The sequence below is a fragment of the Rhinolophus sinicus genome, chromosome 16 (genome assembly GCF_057876585.1).
Source record: "Rhinolophus sinicus isolate RSI-liver-muscle chromosome 16, RSI-T2T, whole genome shotgun sequence".
In the NCBI taxonomy this organism is placed as follows: Eukaryota; Metazoa; Chordata; class Mammalia; order Chiroptera; family Rhinolophidae; genus Rhinolophus; species Rhinolophus sinicus.
Window position 1 is genome coordinate 133,402,445 of NC_142516.1, and position 23,021 is coordinate 133,425,465.

Here is a 23,021-nt window from a genome sequence, read left to right on the forward strand (position 1 = left end):
GTATTGTTCTTTTGTGACATAGTTGCCAAAGGAGAAGCTGTTTCAAAAACTGGATGCATGCTGTCTGATGAGGAGAGGAAGAAGTATATTGAAAGCCTGCATGTCTCAGTCCCTCCTAAGTGACTTAACAGAGGACTCAGTCCTTTAGCCTCAGCTTTTTGTAGCTTTTACTCCTGTCCCAATGTTCCATCTCTGAGTTTCTGTGCCACTCTGGTAGCAAAAACCCACAGACACAGGATCCCAAAGCAATGGCCCTAATTGCCGAATCTACACTAATGGCTTTGGGCAGAGATTTCCCCTACAGTGAATCACCTTACAATCACCAGTGAGTCAGGCTATTTAATTCCAATCTTTAATATATACTTCATAAACAGTTCCATTTTCTTCTGAAGCATTTAATTTAAAGGCCGGGGGCAATGGCAGCAGCAACGTAAGGAGTCCTCTCACAGAAAGTAAAGAGAGCAGAAAATGAAAGCAGGTGTCTCTTTTAGTTCAAATCACCATTAATATAGCATCTTCTCCTCCATCCACATCCTTGTGCTCACCTCCAGGGCTTCTCAATGTTGAGAGAGGGAGTAATACAAAATGCATTTACAATCTGTCCTCCTAGTTCTGGGATTAACTCAGAGACCAGGGTTACCATAAATCACTCTTTATTGCAGCAATGATGGCGGAATTCCACAGGTGTGGCTTTGAAATAGCCTCCCCAGCTTCCAGCAGAACCTCTTTGGGTGAAGAAAGCAGAATAGGATTTGGCTCGGTGATCTTTTAGTGCCCATCTCTGAAACACTAATGATATCACAGAGCGATGTACTTGGATTCTTCTGTCCAGAGAGGAAAGGAAGGCTTGATTTACTTTCCCAAGCATAGAAGGTCCTAGACTGAAACTCTCAGGAACACTGTCAAAGAGCTGCCTGAAGCGAGTGCTACTTACAGCTAAGTAACATGTTAGCGCATAAGTTTTTATATATAGCATAGTAAAATAATTTAGTGATTTTAGAAAGGGATAAAAACAATAGAGACTTGATTTTATGCTTTCAAACCAAGGACATGCTTCAGATACCAGAACCTCAGAGCATTCATTTCAGGACCATCAGATGATAACTTTTGGAGCAACATATATATATATGTGGCCAGACAATTAAGCTCTCGAACTCAACCCAGAAAAAGTGCTACATACCTCATTGCTGAATATCACTGTGGTCACCTTTGAAGTACTCCCCTTCGGAAGCACCAACACCAGTGCCTAGTGCACCCTTCAAAGCAATTTTGGAACTCTTTTTCTGGAATGGGGATCAGAGCTATCATCATATTACCCTTGATGTCCTGAATGTCATCAAAATGTCTTCCTTTCAATATTTCCTTTCTCTTCAGCTAAAGAGAAAAGTCATTGGGGGCCAGATCAGGTGAGTAGGGAGGGTGTTCCAATATAGTTACTTGTTTACTGGCTAAAAACTCCCTCACAGACAGTGCCGTGTGAGCTGGTGCATTGTCATGATGCAAGAGCCATGACTTGTTGGCAAAAAGTTCAGATCATCTAACTTTTTCACGCAGCCTTTTCAGCACTTCCAAATAGTAAACTTGGTTAACCATTTATCCAGTTGGTACAAATTCATAATGAGTAATCTCTATGATACCAAAAAAGGTTAGCAACATCTGTGCAAAAAGTTTGTGAACTTAATTGTCGGATCTCGTGTGTGTGTGTGTGTGTGTTTATGTATGTATATGTATGTATACGTATATGTATAATGTATATGTATATATATATGTATATGTGTATATGTCTTGAGACGTCCTCAGAGCTGTTAGTCTACCCAGAAAACCAGATAAAAAGTGAGGCTCGTATTACTAATGCTATGAAGCACCTTTCAAAACAGCAGAACTAACTCTGTGCCTTGTCTGGTACCTAAAAACCATGAGCTTCAGACATAAAATGATCAATTAACATTTGGTATTGCTACTAGGTAAAAAGTTTCAAAACACCTATTATTCCTATTAAGCATTTTAATAGGACTTGCTCTTTGGGCTAATTCCTGGCCTATTTCTATGCTGTTCCAGTTCTAAGGGTAGCTAAAAGCTATTTCAGGGTCCAGATTTTCAGTTTCTCTACTTATAGTTCTGAGGAAGATACACAGGCTGGCCTATCTCAATCTGGTTTTCAATTCTTCCTGAGATAGAAGCCGTTTTATTCCACATAAGCAAATCCTAGGGTTAACTGTTGTGTCAGAGACAGCCTAGTATGGCCATAGGAAAATTCAGACCTCTTTATTTTTCCACCTTGACCTCTGTGTCACTATCTTAATATGGTGTCTATGGCAACAGGGTTCCATGTGTGGCCTCCTCCCATACACATCTTTCCTAAAAACAAATGCTGAGGTAAATGTTTTTGGTTTTTTCTTTTCATCTGCAGGGCCCTCTTCCACCCAGAAAATCAGATAAAAAGTGAGGCTCGTATTACTTCCATCCTTATTTCCTGTTATGTAATCCTCTCAAGCATTTTAGTGTTTTTATACCCAATTCCTAACTTCCCATATGCCAGGCTCTACCTTACCCTCAGGAGCACTCTCCCACTCCTATCCCACTCCCATTAGTCCTTTAGGATCAAGGTCAGAATGGCTTTTGTCCATTTCATGTATTACCAGTGGGGCCAATTCTAATGCTGCCATCCACAGATGTGGTAGGTGACTTGATCACATTTGAACAGAGTACTCCATTACCCAGGCCACAGGGCGAGCGAGGCATGTGACTCAAACGAGGCCAATCAGACTCTTCTGTAACTTTCAATGTTTGGGTACTGAGAGAATGAAAAGGTAGGTTTGGGGTTGACTATAGAAAGAGCATGTCAAGAACAAAACTAACAGAAGGATCCAGAGTCAAGAGGGGAAAGAAGAGTGGGAGGGAGGAAGGGAGAGAGGAAAGAAAAAAGGGAGGAAAGAAAGGAGGAAGTAAAAGGGGGGTTGAGAGAGAGATTTGAAGACAATTCCAAGCCACAGTAACTGAAGCCAGCTCTGCCCTTGGACTTTCCAGTTACCTAAGCCAATACATTATAAAAAAAAAAAAAAAAAAAAAAAAAAAAAAAAAAAAAAAAAAAAAAAAAAAAAGCAGTCTAGACACAATGAACTGCTGTCTACAGCTATCTTCTGTCCTCACTGTGTACCTGTCTTGGAATATGTACCTGGCTTCCTTGTTTAAATCTGATTGATGTGACTTCAAACTTATTAACAGAATTTCACACTCATAGATTCCCAGATAAGGTTTTATATACATCCTGTTGCTAAGCAGATTTCTCATGCTGGCCATGTCCTTCACTCAGTTTTTGCTCTGTAAGTTTTAGAGGCTGGCTCCTGCTCTGCCAACTGTCCCAGCGATTTTAAACCCACCACACTCTGCATTCTGCCTCACCCCATTCTCCATTTTCTTTGCCATGCCCACTTGACGTGAAAGCACACAGCAACTCTTTCAATGTACACAGCTGAGACTGAATACCCATTTAGAATATCAGGTAGTTATTGAAATGAAAACACCTTAATCACAGAAGTATGTCCATATTAGTCCTTCAGCTGTACCTTCCCGTCTTGAAACCGAAGATGCCTTAACTACAAAGGAATGCAGATGAGATTTCAAGCAGTGTGATAGGTCACTGGGTTTGAAGCTTTCCCAGCATTTTTAAAGCAAAGCCACACTCAGTGATATTGATCATTTCCTGCTCTGCTCACATTCCCTTCTAAGGAAATCTGCTCTGTCTACAGTTCTAGCTACCTAAGGGGCCATGTTTTGTACTGTGTTACCCAGCCCTCTTGGGATCCAACTTCAAGCAGATGAAAGTAGAAAAGGTGGAGAGAAACACCTACATTTTGAATATTTGATTCACACTGAAGAAGGAACACTGTGAGACTTCAAAGAAACTCCATGAATAAACACCTTGACTCAAAAAAAAAAAAAAAAGAAATACAGTCTGAAGATCCTGATTTTGAATATCCATGGAAAGCTCATTTCCCAAACCACTACATGAAAGAAATTAATTTTCCCAAATGAGCTCCTGGTGCTTACCTAACTAGGTGACTCTGCCCCTTGCAACTAACCATAAAAGTCCAATAAATGCTGTAAAAATGTACTACTTTCTATACCAAATATACGGATGGCTTTGATTATCCCAACATATTAAGGGAAGGGGATTGGGGGGAGGATATGTGTATGAAATGTGTAATTGTGTTCAACAGAAAAGAGAACACAAGTCAAACTTAACATAACCTAATTTAAATGTAAGAGAATAAAGAGACAGGTAATTCTAGTTTCTGATCCTTTTTGTCCAAAGCATATCTTCTAGAACTCTTTTTCTTACTCTTCTAAGGATGAGATGAATCATTTACATAAATGTTGCATATCAGAATAATTTGGATGAAAGCAAGATATGCTATATATAAATCACCACAAAGGGATTCCTTTTATACCTTCCTATAATCACATTCATCCCCTCCTCGCCAACATCCTTACCCCTCAGCAAGAACTTTAATTAAATAAAGGAGGGATTTATTGAAAAAATATTAGGAATTTATGGAAGTGAAGGAAGGTTATGTAACCAGCTTTTTCAAAACTTTGTTTTTATATACTTATCGATTTACAAAAAGTTGCAAAGTTAGTGTAGAAGGGTTCCATGTAACCTTCATCTGGTTGCCCTCAATGGTTACATCTTATACAATTATAGTATAACATATTGAAACAGAAAATTGACATTGGCATATTGGTGTGTGTGTGTATTTCTATGTTGCTTTATCAACTACAGAGTCATGTAACCACCGTGCATTTAAGTCACCACAAAGGGATCCCTTTATACCTTCCTAGAATTACACTCATCCCCTCCTCCCCAAAATCCCTAACCGTCAGCAATTGCTTTTCTGTCCTCCATAGCTATAATTTTGTCTTTTCAAAATTGTTTTATACATGAAATCGCATAGTATGTGACCTTTTGAAATTGGCTTTTTTTCACTCAGCATAATGCCCTGGAGACCCATCATAGTTGCTCATACATCAATAGTTTGTTTCTTTTGATTTCATGCATTGGCGGTGCACAGTTCGTTTAATCATCCACCTATTGTGAAGTATGCTAACTGTGCCCAGTTCTTGGCTATTACAAACAAAGCTGCTAGGAACAATCGTTGCACAGGTTTTTGTGTGGACCTCAGTTTTCAGTTCTCTGGGATAAATGACCAGGAGTGTAACCACTAGGTTACAAGGTAAATGTATGTTTAGCTTTTGTTTTGTTTTGTTTTAAGAAGCTGCCAAACTGTTTTCCAGAGTGACTGTATCATTTTACATTTCCACCACCAATATATGAGAAATTCAGTTTTCTGCATCCTTGCCAGAATTTAATATTGTCACTATTTTTAATTTTAGCCATTCTGATAGGTGTGTAGTGCTATCTCATTGTGGTCTTGATTGGCATTTCCCTAATGACGAGTGATGTTGAACGTCTTTTCATGTGCTTATTTGTCTGCCATATATCCTCTTGGGTGAAATGTCTCTTCATGTCTTTGCCAAAGTGTTGTTAGAAAAGACAGAGTGAAGACCCAGGACACATCACCACCAGGAAGCAATGAGCCTTCTCATCTTATATGATGTTAGTGGAGACAGCGTGGGAGCCTGGGTTTCCTGCACCACGTGATGGTAATAAGGTGCCTCCATTGCTCTGTGCAGTGTATGAGAGGAGGCTAGTGGGAAATCACCACCCAGTGGGTGAGGCCTCTCTCTCTCACTATGACCTCAGTGAGGCGCCACTGCACCTTGTCCTTCATTGGTTTTTGTTGGCAGGGATGGGGGTGGGGCAGCAATTTTTTGTTATTTGGCTGGAGCAGAATGGCTAGTTTCTAAAAGTTTTCTGTCAGCTTCCCCTTTCCTGATCCTTTGGCTAGAGACAACAGACTTTTGTTGGGGTTTTTACTGTCTGTACCAACGGTCATTTCTGGGTTGCTAGTTTCTCCAATATGCAGTTAGGCACATATGAGGCTAAAAGAAAACCTAGTAAACTCACTACCATGTCATTACTTGAGTCCTGAGGTCTCTAATCTATCTGCTTTTTTATCTCCACTTCGCAGGATCTTCTTATATTCTTTTACATATGATGTCAAGGGATTGTAGCTATGCTTAACAGCTGGAACTGGGGGTGGAGGGTAGGGAAATTATGTCTTTTTCCATTTTTCTGTAATTGCTATAACCAGACTTTGAAAAAGGCAAGAAGCAAAACATCTCAGCAGGGAGCTAAGGATCAAGAATGCCAGTAATGATCTCTGTCAAGCTGGTCAAATTGTGAGTATTAGGATGCATAATTTCCAACTATTAAAATTCAAAATGTAGAGGAAAAAAATTATATAGCCAAGCTTAGGATATGTGCTTACCCCATCATAACAAAAATGAGTAGTAGGGTCATTTTGGGCCTTACAGTTTTCATTGTTTCAATTAGGCTTCTGGATTTCTTGTCCTACCAAGACCACACATTTTCCCAATAGGAAATAGGACACTTTGGGGAAAAGGGAATGAATACTGGGAAGATCTCACTCATACACAATATCCATCAAGTGGGATCTATGGAATATCTATTTTCCTGCCCAATAGTCATACATTTTTTCCCTTGGGTGAACTTTCTAAAATACTCCCTCCCACTAATAATAATACAATAATTTCAAATACAATAAAAACTATGTAAACTTAAGTCTTGAAAGTTACATGCCCATGTCCAAATCAAGGAACTCTGATGACTAATCCTCCTCCACTAGTTCTACTGTGATTCCACCTCTATGATCCAAAACATATAACAACTGACAAAATTATTCAATGATAAAGAATAGAAAGAGAATAAGATAATCTAACAGAAATATAAAAATATGTGTAGGATTGTGTATATGACACAATAAATGCATAAAGATAGGGACTATAGATCTATAACTGGACACAAGACCATAACTAATATTTTTCTCTTCCTTTTTCCCATACATATACCGTATTCCCCTTTCCATCTCTTAACAACCAGTCGATCAGAGGATTGCTTACCATGGTGACCAAAACCTTTGCCTTACTGAGGGAACTGAGACCTTGGAAGCCCTTTTGTTAAGGACGTCCACTAACCTTTACTACTAGGCATAGTCAGACAAGGAAACCCCAAAGGGAGTAACTTGGATTTCATCCATAGTTTTTCCTGCCAAATGTATATGAATAATCCAATTTCCCCATATAGCCAAAACCATAATATTCTTTTGGAGCTATTCACCTGGTAACATGGGGAACCCCAAGTTCTCAAGTGAATTAGTATTAAGAGTCCTAGATTTCCACGTCCTAAGAACAGGAAATAATGATGCTGTAGATGGCAAGTAGGTAAGTGACCTTGTGAAGCATCAAATCTATTTATATCTTTTAGTTCCAAGAACCATATAGTCTAGCTATAGGTGAAATACCATCATATTTTGGGTCACTGCCTCATAGCATTCATTATATTATTCAAGAGAGCAGCACACCTGGCAAGGTTTTGTCTCTTAGCTGTGGTATAACTGTTTCTTCATGGTGATAAGATACAAAATAGAATTGGTGAATACCATTAGCATGAAATCATCACCTTACTACTTTGACATTGAGGCAATATCCTCGATCTCCTGAAAGTACAAGATATCATGATGGTGTATAAGGACTTCTACAAGCTTATGGATTAAAGTGCTGGCAAAGGCATGAGAAACAAGCCTTTGCATATCCCAGTCAAGAAAAAAATGTGCCAGTAAAGTCAAATGTTTGCTCCTTTCATAGTGGAAGGGGCCTAATGTAAACAATGTACTGTCATCATGTTAGAGTCTCTTAGCAAATTGTGTTAAACTGGATGCTCAGCAATGGGGGGCCTACTGGATATTCAACAACAATCAACCTTGGTGAGGGGATGTGCTTGTGGCTGAGACAAGGCACAGTTTCCGTGACTGCCAACATGGCTACTTCGCTTATGAGTGTATTGAGCAGACTCTGGAGTAACCAGTAAAAGAATTTAGTAAAAAGCAAGATTAAGATTCCACTTGATTTAGATTCCTTCTTATAGTGGTGAACTTTGCTGGTAGTTTATATGAAATAGAATATTGATTTTATTTATAGTGTCAAACCATCTAGCTAAAAAAAAACTCTATACTTCCTAGCTACTGTTGTACCTAAGTGTACCCATGTAACAAAATTCTGGCCACTAAGTGGTAAATGGAAATATAGTATGGAATTTCCATTAAGATTTCTTAAGAGAAACTGACTCAGCATGGAGGCCCATCTGTTTTTGTTTTTCTCCTCTTCCTTCTTTTCAGTGCCTAGAACATAATTGGCTGGAGTTCCAGAAGACATCTTGGACTGTGAAGTAAGTATGATGATCATTGAAGTTATATCAGCACTGGCTACACAACTACAACTTCTTTTATGTTGGAATGGAAAACAAAAACCAAAAAAATGAACTTCCATCTTGTTTGGTTAGGATTTTGTAGTATTTTCTGTCGTATTAAGCTGAAACTATTCCTAGATAATATAGGCTCCATTCAAGATACATCCATATACTTTTCCTTAAAACTTTCTTTTCACAAATTCCCTAATCATGCTCCTTTGATATTCCTCATCATCTGACCAAACTATTGGCCACTGCCCATGCTTAAGTAAGGATCTTATTTCAGACCATCTCTCCTCAGCAAAGTTGATGAAATGTGCTCTTTAGAATTTGGCTCATGGAAGGATTTTCTTTCTTCATTATGCTTCAGGGCTATGCCTGAGTGAGGTTTCAGTGGTGTAGGAATCACAAGAATAATCTCATTGTAGGGAAATTTGATGGAAAAGAAATAAGATTAATGCATTCCAATCATTTCTTCACTACTTGCATCAGGTATCAAGATTCCGATTCCTATCAATAATGTAAAGATTTTGTAGGGTATCCGATGGACATGTGTCCCATTTGGGAGACCACCTCAGGGATGATGTAGATGCCTGATCTCTGCACGGTACACCTGAATCTGAACAATAATGAACGCCAACTATAATTTTATATATATATATACACATATATGTATATATATATATATATATATATATATATATATATATATATATATATATATATATATATGGTTACAGGAAGCAGAGTACAGCATTAGGAATCGAGACAGTGGAAATGTAATGACTCTGTGCGATGTCAGAGGGATAGTGGATAGGGGAGGGGTGTTCACACAGTGTGAGGGATATAAATGATAAACATCTAAGTATTGCTTTGTCTTCTGCACCTGAAACTAATAAAATTATATATTAAAAAAAAAAAAAGAAAGCAAAATAAATTACTTGGTAATCAAAAAAAAAAAAAGATTCCAATTCCTGAAAAAAAAATACAAATACTATTCCAATTGTCAAATTTAGACCATCTAGCTATATCTTGTCCACATGAGTTGATAGAAGGTATAATCTAGTTCCTTCAACTTCTTTAATAAAAGGTAGAAACATGGATTCACTGTCTCAACAATTTTATACACATAAGAAGTAATCACCTCCTTCCCCCACATAAAAATAAAATGCAAAATCAAGGTGTTGATAAGAAAGGGGAATGGATGCTATATCGACAAAATGATAAATGTCTATTATCAATACTTTAGCAATGTCTACTTTATTCAATACAGTTGAGTGTTATGGAGGTGCTGATAAGACTTCAAAGTAAGACAGAGCTGGTTTAGGTCGAAGCTCTACTACCTAGTTATTGATCATCTATAGCAAATCACATGACCTTTAGGAGCTCAATTTTTTTTTCATCTGTGTAGAGAGGCACAGTATAGTATCATCTGTATAGTACCAAATTCATCTGTATAGTACCACCATTCATCTGTATAGTACCAAATTTGATAGATACATAGTGTAAATAAGACAACTTATATAATACACTTAGCATAACATATGATGATAGTTGCTATTATTACAAATCCCATTTTTAAAAAACTGATTATCCTAATTTTAGCTTTCTATAAAGTATTTGTGCATGCATACTAGTAAAATAATTAAAAACAAAGGATTTTGAATCAAATTACCTCTTCCAGCAATATGATACTGATTAAATCATTTACCTGTCTAAATTTTCATATCCTCAGACATAAACTGAAAATAATAATAAATGCTTCTAAAGCTTAATCTAAGGAATAAATAAGATTATACATATAAAGCATTTAGTAAAGGGTCTAACACATAGTAAATGCTCAAAAGGGGGAACTGCTATTACTATTATTATTATCATTACTATTAAATGTAAGACATGTTGACTCATGGTATATTATTCATATAATTTTCTGGAAATATTCAGTGCAATATGAAAGTAGAAAAACAAATTATCTCAAATCTACAATATCATTATAGAGCAGCAAAAAAGAGAAGCTTATTTGATATAGCATTCTGAAACAGCTTTAAACAGATAAAGATAACAATCAATGATTGTACTATTACTTTATTACGGGTTCATAAAACGTATTGCATGACCATAGTGTACTATAGATAACAAAGCTAATACTTCTCCTTGGGGACTAATTGTTTACACTTAAGACCACAGACAAACTCTTATTCAATTAAGGAATTTATCTGGAGTTTACTTACAGCCCTGGTCTTTTCCCACTATCTAACCCTGCCTAGATGCCTCAAATGAGTAATAACACAATATGGGGAAAAGGGCATATACTGAAAGAGAAAGCCCAACTAAAATGATGTATAAACTATCACAAGAATCACTTATATGAGACTATAATCACTCAGTGGGTACAATATGGAATCCACCAACACCAAAGTGGAGGTATTTCCACAGCCCTCCATAGTGATTTATTCTCTGCAAAGCCCTTTTAAGCACATTACTGATTCATTAATTCACATTTATTGAGCACCCACTATGCACAGAGCTAATTACTCAGAAATTATATTCATAGCATAAGCCTCAGTCTTTCGAGCTAGAAGAATTATGCATATATTCATTAATCCACTCATGCATACATCCAAGGATTCAACAAATATTTAATGAGAATCTTATAAGCACTAGGCACTCTACTTAGGAATAGGATATGAAGATAAATAAGACAAAATTTCCTGAGGTGTCCAATGCTTGATCGAGTATAATCTACTGCCTATGAAACACATTGGTCTCCTTGCACCTGTGATTTCTTTCTGCTACAGTAGAATGTGTGGTGAAGCAGCCATCAGGTTAAGTAGTTGAGGGTGAAGAAAACAGTAAGTTGGTGCCCAGGTTGTGATAAGCAGGTAGCCACTGTTATCCCCAGAGAGGTGAAAGGAGGAGGCAAGTCAAAAGTGCACATTTTGTGGTGGAGGTGGCATGACATGAATCAACTAAATTGACCTTTAGAATTTAAAGAAATGTTCCTTGAACAAACAAACATTTCAGCAACTCTGGGAAAACTGGTTTCAGAAACCTGTTGTGTAATAGTTGACCAAGGGCATTTGGTGTGCTCCTTGTTTGCATTTTGTTGCATGGGTATGTTTTAGTCTGTACACACCCCACCCTTTTTCATGGACTGTCTAAAACTAAATGTGTATGTCTGGAAGTTAATGTTCTATTGTGCTTCTGGCTCTGTCTGCTTCAGCTAATAGAGTGTAGATAGCCATGGTTGTTTGCAACTTCTGTCCTCCCCTTAGGGATTCTAGTCAGTAATTCCAGCCAGTTCTGATAAACAAAGGACAGAGAGAACTGGCACAGAGGTTGGAAATTGCTTGCTCTGTGCCAGTTACTAGCCTGCCACAGGTCAGTGCCCTGAGGGTGCCTGTGCAGCTATAAGAGCACACACTGGGAAGAACAATTATCTCCGAGCTAGGCATTTGGTGAACAGTGTACTGTAGAGTAGAATTCATGACCTCTCAAAGATGAAAAGGGCCCTGAAACTTTTTCCCGTCTTGCAAGATGGCAGGTGAAAAAGCTGAGAAGCCGGATGATAAAGAGAAGAAATCTGAAATTAAGAAGGCTGATGCTGGGGTGGCCAGTTAGTGCAGTTGGTTAGAGCGCGGTGCTCTTAACAACAAGGTTGCTGGTTCAGTCCCCACCTGGCCACTGTAAGCTGCGCCCTCCACAACTAGATTGAAACAATTACTTGACTTGGAGATGATGGGTCCTGGAAAAACACACTTAAAATAAATAAGAGTTTAAAAAAAGAAGGCTGATGCTGGTGGCAAGGCTAAGAAGGGTAATCTCAAGGCCAAAATGCCTAAGAAAAGGAAGCCCCACTGCAGCCGAGACCCTGTCTTGGGCAGAGGAATCAGCAGACATTCCCAATTGGCTAGTTATTTCCAAAAGGCCATGTACAAGAGGAAATATTTAGCAGCTAAATCCAGGGTTGAAAAGAAATAAAAGAAGTTTCTTGCTACTGTCACAGAACAAGTTGGTGGCAACAAGAATGGTGACACCTAAGTGGTTACACTTAGCAAAATGCCTAGCTAGATATTATCCTACTGAAGATCTGCCTTGAAAGCTGTTGAGCCACAAGAAACCCTTCAGTCAGCACGTGAGAAAACTTGGGGCAAGCATCATTCCCAGAAGCATTCTGATCATGCTCACTAGGTGCCATAAAGGCGAGAGGGTGCTTTTCCGGAAACAGCTGAGCAGTGGCTTGCTACTTGTGACTGGATCCCTATCCCTCAATCAAGTGCCTCTGCATAGAACATACCAGAAATTTGTCATCACCACGTCTACCAAAATTACTATCAGTGGTGTGAAAATCCCCAAACATCTCACTGTTGCTTACATCAAGAAGAAGCTGTGCAATTCCAGACAACAGGAGGGTGAGCTCTTCAACACAGAAAGAGAAATATGATATTACAGGGCAGTGTAAGGTTGATCAGAAAGCCATGGACTTGCAAATTCTGCTAAAAATCAAAGCTGTTCCTCAGCTCCAGGGCTACCTCCGATCTGTGTTCTCACAAATGGGGTCTATCCTCATAAACTGGTGCTCTATATGTATTATTGAGAACCTAATTAAGTACCCGACCTGTTAAAAAAAGAGAGAGAGACAGAGAGAAAGAAAAGGGCCCTGAAAGATCATCTAGTAAGGAGGCAGGTGAGGAACATGGCAGGAAACAGTTTCCTAGGACACTTCCTTAGCAGTGGAGAAAAAGCCATGTTCTTTCCCATCTCCTTCTTACTTGCTGTGGATTTACCAATATCTTGGATTGGTTTTCTAAACAAACAAACAAAAAAAATTCCTGAGACAAAGACTTGGATTCCAGTAATTTCTTTGTGAAGTAATCTCTAGGACACATGAGAGAGAGATGACAGTGATTCATGGAGGCAGAAAATCCATTAAACTTTATGCTATTGTGTGGGCTAAGCTCTGCAGGTGTCGCGGAAAAAGCGGCAAGGACCGAGAGACTCAGGCGGCACGCAGAGATAAGGGAGAACACAGCTTTAGTATGCCGGTGGGCTCAGCGGGATTGTTCCCAAAGACTGAGCACTTACTGGGGTCGGGCGCTTTGTTTTATAGGGTTAGGCCTCCGGGTTTGGGGGCGATTCACACCATTGCTATTGCAGGTCTAGGGATTGGTTAAATCGGGCTAGGGTGCAGGGGAGGTCCGTCCCTAACAGCTGTGATCGCTCAATACTGTTTTGACGGGAAAGCCTCTAACTGCTGTGCTTGCAGGAAAACTGCTCCGATAAGATATCGGAGGAGGGAGGGATACGGGGAAAGCTCCTGCTGTGCTCGCAGGAAAAAACCATCCCAACACAGGCAACTGGGGCTCAACCCTGACAGAGATCCTGTAAGACACCATGAGAAGGGAGCACACCTCAGAATTGTCCCACCAGAGAGTGTGGAGGCTGTATGATTTACCCAGAAACTCCCCTCCACATTGAGGGTTGCTCCCAAGGGCATTAACCCCTTATACACACTTCTGGGTTGCACTGGTGTGCAGAGCACAAGCTCAGTGGTACTGAAGAAAAACCCCAGGCCGAGGGGAAGAGAAATGTAGGTCCCTGAAGTGGAGAGTTCTCAACATTCTGGAAACTATCTACCTTCGCCACAGGTGAACTCAGAGGTGGGCTATGGAGATATAGGGTGGGGCATCAATAATCTCTGCTACAGTCAACAGACACACATAAAATTTGCATTTGGAGATAAATAATTAAGAGATATCTCGAGAGAAGTTTTCTTTATATGAAACAGGAAGCCAAGACACGAGGTATTGTGATACAAATAAAAGCTCTAATAAACGGTCACTCCACCACTTTGTATCTGTATGGCCCTACACTGCTGATTGCTGCCTTAATCTGTTTTAGACCCCGATTTCCACATCTGTGGAATGAAAGCTGTAAGAGCTATTCAATCTTGCTGGCAGAATTTTTAAGAGGTTCAAATGAGAAAGTCTTTGTGTAGATATTTGCATGAAACTAAACATTTTACACTGAATTTATTTATTCAACCAATATTATTGAAAATCTTCCTACTATATGTTAGGCAATATGCTAAGCATTAATGATAAGGTAGTAGATAGGACCAATAATGTCTTGTTCTCACTGAACTTATAGTCTTTGGGGGATATAAACCAAAAAAAAGAAAAAAAAGAAGAAGAAAAAAGTAGTGAAGTGTGGTAAGTGTTATGATGGAGGAAGTACAAGGTACTACAGCAATGCAAATAGGACACACTATTCAGGCTTGGGGGCATGGGAGAGAGCAAGGCTCAAGAAAAGCTTCCTGAAGGGTGTGATGTCAACATTGCCTCCCATAGGATGATAAAGCATTAGCCCAGTGAATGGAAAGAGGAGAGTTTCAACAAGGGCAGGTGAAGAGGAGTGGGGAAAATGGGCATCTGGAGTATGTAAAGGCACAGAGATCTAAAAAAAATACAGTATATCTAAGAATCTGAAGCAGTTCAGTAAGACTGGACATTAGGAAATGAGGAGTGGAAAAGACCAGAAGGGTGGGGACTTAGAGATCCCCAGGGTTCAGATCACAAAAGGCCTTGGAGCTGTATTGGGGGGAGGGGCTAAGCTATTCATCCATTCATGGACATTTGGGTTGCCTTTGCCTTTTGGCTGCTGGGAATAATGCCACTATGAACATGGATGTATGGATAGCTCTTCAAGTCTCTGCTTTCAATTTTGAAACATTTTATTTATCCCCATATGTCATTTTTGACCAGTTTCACATATACACATATTTTCGCCTTTGTTAGTGAATATGGAGAACGTTGCAGTAGATACATTTTTCTTCCTTTTGGGGTATTTATCAAATTCCCTGTCATTACTGTGTTCCTACCAGGCAATGAGGAATAATAGAGAGTGTAGACTCTAAAACTAAACCTGGGTTCCAATTCTAACATTTCCAACTTACTATTATTAGTTGTGTAAGCTTAAGCAAATCACTCTAAGACTGAGCTCACTCTTTTCTAAAATGAGAATCTAACAGATGATTACACACAACAGTAATTATATAATATGTTATATAATGAAAGTAGTTTAGGAACTTAGCATATAAAAGTGATCTTTAAAAAAACAGGTGCTTACTTGGCTGTTTTGAATTTATAAGTGTGTGAATCAGCAAGGGAATAAATGGAGTTGCTGGAATGTAAGGCCTGAACCAATTGGGGGCATCCAGACTCCTGTGCCCCCTTGACCTCAGGCAGAGCAAACACTGTTGAGATGGGATCTCCCACCCCACTATACTGCAGCCTCACCCCAGGTTTGGGTGTTTTAGGACCCACAAGGTGGCTTTCCACACAGCCTACCCAAATCAACTCATTAGCTCTGGACACAGAACTGGAGTAGAGAGTCAGAACAATGGGACTTCCCATTGCCTTGACACAGTCCAGCGGAGCCTGGGGAAGGGTGTTCCTCAGGTATGTTACCTTGTTTCTTCTCAGGCTGTTTTCAACCAAGACATGTTTCCTACCCCCACAACCTATGAGATTATTCTCTGACTCTCCCCGCAAACTCAATCTTATATTCTAATCAAAACGTTCCTTGCAATTTTGCAATCTGACTCAAGTCCTTTGTGGAATGAAGCACAGTACAAACACTAATACTGGTACTTAGATGTCAGAATATTAAATATATTATTTTTAATTGGAGACAGACATCCTACATAGCCAATACTATAATAGTTTAAAAAAAGTTCTTTCAGGTCCCCAAAAATATTATTCTAATTTCGTCAACGTTCGGTGCAACCAGAAATCACTGTAATACAATAAAACTTGTGAAGAATAAAATTTCTTGTAAGGTTTTCACATCTCAGTCTCTGAGGTAAGTAGCAAGTTGCAAGGGGCACTGTACCACCCATGAGAAATAACATCACAAGACAGAAACATTTGGCCACTTTGTCACTCAGATTGCAACATAAAAAAGAAATTAAAACCACAGCCCCCAAGTCCAAAAGTCAGCCTACCAGAAACTGTAACAGGTCATTATATAGTGTTTAGTCCCAGGTTTATTTTCTTCAGTTTCTGGAGCACACACTCACCAAAACAAACAGTAGCGGGTTCTCCACAGAAAAGCACTTGTCTACAGGCACTTCCTCCTAGAAAGTGCTAATGAGCAGGTGACTCGACCTGATCACTCCTCATAAAAGGAGTGCCTTTTACTTCAGGAAGGGCTGACGTTGTGACATTATTTCATTAGGAGAAGCCTTGCACTTTTTATTCCAAGATGTATGTCAAGGCACTCAAAAAGGGAGAAAAGACATCAGATAACTTCCCCACTAGTCTCAAATAGGTGGTGCCCATTCCGTCAAGATCCCCTTTTGTGAGCACAGAATGGTAACATGCTGTTTCCAGAGGTGTAGTTGCAATAATGTAATACAGTAGCAGACTCTGAGACAGATGGAGAAGAATAAAGGGTGTTCAGATTTAGAAATGACCCTTCCCCTCCCCATAATTCTGGAAGGGGCTTCTTTTAGCAACAAATGTGGCAAATCACATAAAAGAGGATTGATTGTTTCTCCTCTGCTTTAGCCTTTTTAAGATACTTCTGTGTGTATACATTGTGTGAATGTGTGGGCAGCAGAGACAGGACCTGGAAACAGAATACTAAACAGTGCCCTAATGTCAAGCTTATGACTTTTTAGTCAAATCATTCGGTTTGAATTTTACAGTGCAATCTATTGCTGGGATGCTCCATTTACTCCTCTGGAGATAGACACTATGGTATTATTTTATTCTTTTTTCTTTTTTTTTTTTAGATACTGACATTGAAAACAATAACATCCATCCTAGTCTTTACCTCATAGTTAGCTGAAATAAATGAATGACTAAAATTATATGTGAAATGACTGACATATACGAAATACTCAACACATGAAAACTTCATTATCAGTAGTAGTAGGTGGTAGAAAGCCTACTTAGACTGGTTGATCTAAAATATAGCTCATTGCAACATTGCCCTAAAGAGATCTTTTCAGTTTTGTTATGTGGTTCAACCCTTGTCAGCAGTAGACTCGCAGAATCAGAAAATCATCCAACAGGCCACTCTGTGGGCTGTATCTAGGATAAACTATAGCAGGATAACACAAGAATAAGAATTATTTCTGGTGTGTATATCCCAAACCATCATTAAAGGTCAAGGTGGCAGGTTCAAAAGCAACATGGTAAGAGAAAGCATGATTCCTAGGAAAGAAGCAGTTAGGCGATCAGTAGTTTAATAGTTCATCCTGGTTTTGAATTCAGCTATCTTTATTTATTAATTTATTTTGATGTTCATCTGGCCACAGTATTTAACTACGTAATATATATGTTAGACACTGCATATAGATAATGATGAATAAAGTAGACCTTATTCCTAATGAATGAGACCAATATTTTTAAAATAAAACATACACACAATTAATTATCATTGTGTAAGTGCAATGATGGGGATACAGGGTCCTGTGAGAGAAAACAACGGGGGCGATGCTTTGTAGGTGAGCAGGTCAGAGATGGCATCGCTGGGGAAGGTCTAGTAAGTGGAGCTCAGAGGGCTACGTGGGAGTTAGCCAGGCAAAGCAAAGACAGAGAAGCATTCCAGACACAGGACGCCACATGCTGAGGACCTTGAGGAAGGAAAAAGCTTAACAGTGTAAGAACCTTAAAGGTCAGAGTGACTTGAGCATAGTAACATCACAATCAATTATGGGATGAGTAGAAGAGATGACGATGGAGAAGTCAGTAGAAGACAACAAATTCAGGACTTTTCAGGTCATTTTACAGACGTTGAATAAATAAAACACTGACACAATTTGATGTAGATTTTGCAACTACCACTCAGCTGCTCTGTGGATAATGGATGGGGAAGGAACATGAGAGAAAATGGCAAAAAACAACTAAAAGGTTATTTTAGCTCTTCTTAAATCCTTTTCATCTCATCTTGTGCCTTTCTTTTCTGTTTCTCTCCTCTCCTCTCCTCTCCTCTCCTCTCCTCTCCTCTCCTCTCCTCTCCTCTCCTCTCCTCTCCTCTCCTCTCCTCTCCTCTTCTCTTCTCTCCCTTTCCTATTCTATGCCTTTCCTTTTAGTTTCTTTCCCTTTATATCCCTTTCTTTTTTGTGTGTTTACTTCCCTTCTGCTTGCTTCCCTCTGGAACAATTCAGTTCACAAGTTATTAAGTGCAATCAAGCAAGGTAGGTGTCTGAGCCCGGTGGTAAGACCCATGGTGACTCACAGCAGTGTGTCGGAGCTTGGGCAGAGTAAGGAGAGATCTATGGCAAAGGCATTGGGTGGAAAAACAAAGACTGTAATGTCCCACAAAGGCTAGAGGCATCCATATAAGAGGGCAGCATGGCATGAGATGTCAAAAACAAACAGGATAAAGAGGGCGTGCATATCAAAAGGACATAGAACCCAACTTCAACGGGCTCCCACTGGCCAGACAAGGAAAAATTGGGGCATTGTAATAATTATTAACAGATTATAACCCACTGAATATCATAGGAAAGCATGAATCTTATTCTGATGTGAATAAATAAATGAATACATTGAATATTTTATTTGAAATGGAATATTTACATATTATCAAAGTAACTACCCACAGCTTACTTATTTGCTTCAAACAGGAAAATATTAAGTTTACAATGGAAAATCCTGGAAAACACCACCTCAAAGGTTTGTTTATATTTAGTCTTGACTTTCCCTCTTTCCTTTCTGTCTTGAATCTACTGGACACATTTAACTCTTCATTGCTCCTCTGAAACCGTTGTCATTAAGGTCAACATGACTTCCACAATGTCAAATCAATTGGTCAATTCTCAATCATCTCTTCTGCCCTCTCAGGAGCTTATTACACAAATGACCACTCACTCATTCTTAAAATCCTTTTTTAAAACATGACGTCCATATCGCCATACAGTTCTGGTTCTCCTATCACACTGACTGCTATTTCTTATTCTCTTTTGCAGGATGCTCTCTTCTTCCCAACTAGCATTAAATGTTGTAGTATCCCAAAGCTCTTTCCTGAAACCTCTTTTCTTTTAAATATATATTTACTCCCTAGGGAATTTCAACCAGTACACTAAACTGTTGGTTCCTAAATTTATATAAATTAACTGTTCCTCTCAAAGACACATTTATCTAACTGCCTATTCAACATCCAATATCAAATTAAATTTCTACTGGAAGTTGCAAATTCAGTAAGTCCAAAGCTGAATACTTGATTCCATCCTCTTTCCCAAAACCTGCTTATCTCCCGGGGTTTCGTACCTCAGGAAATACTGCCACCATTTATTTCATTGCTTAAACTAAAAACATTTAAATAGCCCTCAATTTCACTCTTTCTCATTCAACATTCAGTAACAATGGTTAATACTCATATAGTACTTACTGAGTGCTAGGGACAATTGCAATTGCTTTGCATAACATATAATCTTTACAAAAAAATAATAAACTAGGTTATTTTACCTCCATTTTACTAATACAGAAGCTAAAAGACAGAGGTTGTCATTTTCACAATGTCATAGAGATAGCTTGTGCCCAAGAAGGGGTTTCGAATTTGAGAAGCCTGTCTCCAGAGACTATGGTCTTAACCATCACTCAGATTATCATAAGAATCTCCTAATTTAGTTTCTTGCTTTTACTCTTGTCCCCATACAGTAAATTTTCCACATAATGTGAGAATCATTCCTTTAAATTCAAAGTCAGCTAACATCATTCTTCTGCTTTAAAACGCTTTCATGGTTTTCTATTACATAAAGAATAAAACCCAGTCTGCCTTACTATGACCTACAAGGCCCTATCGATCTAGTGCATGCAGTATCCTTTCTCTAGCTTTTGTGAGGCCTAGGCCAACAGTATTAAAAATTCCTGCATACCATATGTGTAAATATTAAAGCATATAAATAAGAATTACTTACAGGTAAATATTTAATCTGTTTTCCTTCAAATATAAGTCTTATATTTGTCCAATATAAATCTATTCTTTAATAAGCCTTATTAAATAATTTTGGAAAAGTAAAACTATTTGAACTTTGAAATTTAATATCTATTTCATTGAAAGGATCAATAACGAGTATCACTCTTTATGCAGTTTACGTCTAGTCTAAAGTATACACAAATTTAAGAACAATCTGAATTGTTTAATATGGCAAAATATTCCTCAGACACTGTATGCAGTTTGTGCTAGTACTAGTAACATGTTCCATGTTTGTTTGTAAATATCTCCAGAACCAAACTGGAACAGAAGAGAAACCAAAAATGGACACTTCTGGGAAATATAAAAATCTATTGCATTCATACTATCTCAGAGATAGGGCTTTACAGGTTAAATAACACATCTAGACACTTCTACCTCTCAAATCCACCGGACAATTCAAAACCGTGTCCTTCTCTGATGTCAGCAGCAACATAACTTTCAAATCATTGCAGAATTTGAAAAAAAAAAAATTCTCTTTTCTTTCAAGTATATAAAGCAAGAGACATGGAAATGTTTCCTGGAGTGGTATTAGTTAAAGAACAAATGTTGGCAGTTACAAGTAGTGCTGTGCTAACATGGGGTGTGGGATCCCAAATAACAGAGTTGTCTAGGGAGGATTAATCATTGCAACACTGCTGTTGTTAGATTTATGGCATAAGAGTAAATCTAAAGCATGTGTTCAGGGTGGGAATCTTTGTTGTCAGGGTCTCAGGACAGTAATGGAACAATGGATACTTCTCAGATGGCATGTTTTTGCCCTTGATTTCTATACTCAAAATGCTCTCAGAGAAAATTTGCTTGGCTATCCTTATAGTCTGCTTAAAACTCTGGATTGCAGCTTTCCTTCAGAACTTTTCCAGAAAATTTACACTGGTAAACTCTTTAAATGCTTTTAAAGAGATTTTAAAAAAATATTTGAGTCTAGATTTCAAGCTGCTTGTATCGGGACCACTGGCCTCAAAAAACATTTTTTCAGAATACAATTTGGATTCTTTCTAATTTGGTTTCTCTATACCTACCCTCTGACACCTCACCACTCTTTTAAGATGTTTACTGCAAAAGGTACTTAAAGACCTCCATGTTGCCAACCAATACATATTTTATCAGACTGTTCAACTCTCTGGTATTTCTTCTACTTCACCATATATTTTTCTCCTTGGTATTATTTTCCAGCTTCCTCTGGATTACAAACCTGAATTGACTTAAGGGTCAGTCCTTGACTTTTTCTCCTCTGTCTCTATACTTTTTCATATATGAGCTGATGAATTACCTTAGCTTTAAGACTAATTCATATACCAATGATTACTGAGCATTTGTCTTCAAATTTTGACCCAATTCACAATACTAACAGGTTGAAAGAGAAAATTTGTAAAATTTTCTCAAATTTTCTCAAGACACTTAGAAAAACAATTTGATTAAATACAACATTCATTCATGATATAACTCTCAAACTAGGAAAAGAAGAACTCCTTGATACCAGAGAAATCTACATAAAACTTCTGGCAACATTATAGTTCGTGAAACAGTAGAGCTTTTCCTCTGAAAGCTGGAACAAGATAAGTAAGGGTAAATATTATTGAAAGACTAAGGCAGGATAAAAAATTAAACATTTTAAGGATTGCAATGAAAGAAAGTAAAGACCAGTTATACCGAGATAATATGACTTCATAATACTATATATTTATATATATAAAATACTTCATATATTTATATATATATAAAATACTATAGATAAATTACTGGAATTAATGTGGTTTTTAAATGGTAGCTGGATATTGAAGCAATATAGAGCAACTGATTTTACTTCTATATTATAGCAAAAAAAGAACATTTAGAAACTAAAACTTATAAAATTTAGGAAAAAATTTACTGCTTATACAATATCAATTAATTTGAAGCACTTAAGAAAAATATAACAAAATGATTAAAGACTTCCATGGAGAGATTATAAAGCATTAAATGTTTATGAGAGACATTAAAGATGAAAGTATAAATAGAAGAAGAAATAGATCCTATTGATGGCTCAGAAGGACCAATAGTAAAGGATACAATGCAATCACAATCAACAACCCAGCAATTGTTGTTGGTGTTGTATTTTAGAATATGAGGGCTTACTGTAAAAATAACATGGAAATGCTATTGTCAAGCAAGGCAAAGATGCACTTAAGGAAAAAGAACCTATTCAGAAGAATTTATCAATTTCAAGTCTTATAAAACTATAATACTTAAAATTGCTTTGCATTTGCACTAGGGTAATGCAATGGAACAGAACACAGGACATTAGTTATAGGCTGGTACTGGTGGCAGACATCCTCGGTTTGCAGTGTGACCCTCTGCCACATGCCTCTAGGTTTAGCACAGGTAGTGAACAACTGCGGATTGCTGTGTAGCTCCTACCAGGTAGCCCCCAGCCAGTCATAGACAGTGGGTGACCATAGCCCATCCCCAAAGACCCCACAACCAACATACTTGGAGGTCGGCTTCAGACCACAGCAGAGCACCACCCAATTAGCCCACAAGTGCCACACACAAATGCCAGTCTCAACAGGCACCAGAGCCAGCTGGGGCAAATCCTACTCAGTCAGGTGAGCCCCTCTCACAGCAGCCCATAAGCTGTGGACATGGCCAAACCTTACAGCCA

General features: G+C 38.4%; 1 pseudogene; it reads left to right on the plus strand.

Annotated features, from left to right (window-relative positions):
• The first annotated feature begins 11,880 nt into the window (after positions 1 to 11,880).
• LOC109452824 (large ribosomal subunit protein eL6 pseudogene) lies at positions 11,881 to 13,086 on the plus strand (annotated as a pseudogene).
• The last annotated feature ends 9,935 nt before the right edge of the window (positions 13,087 to 23,021 follow it).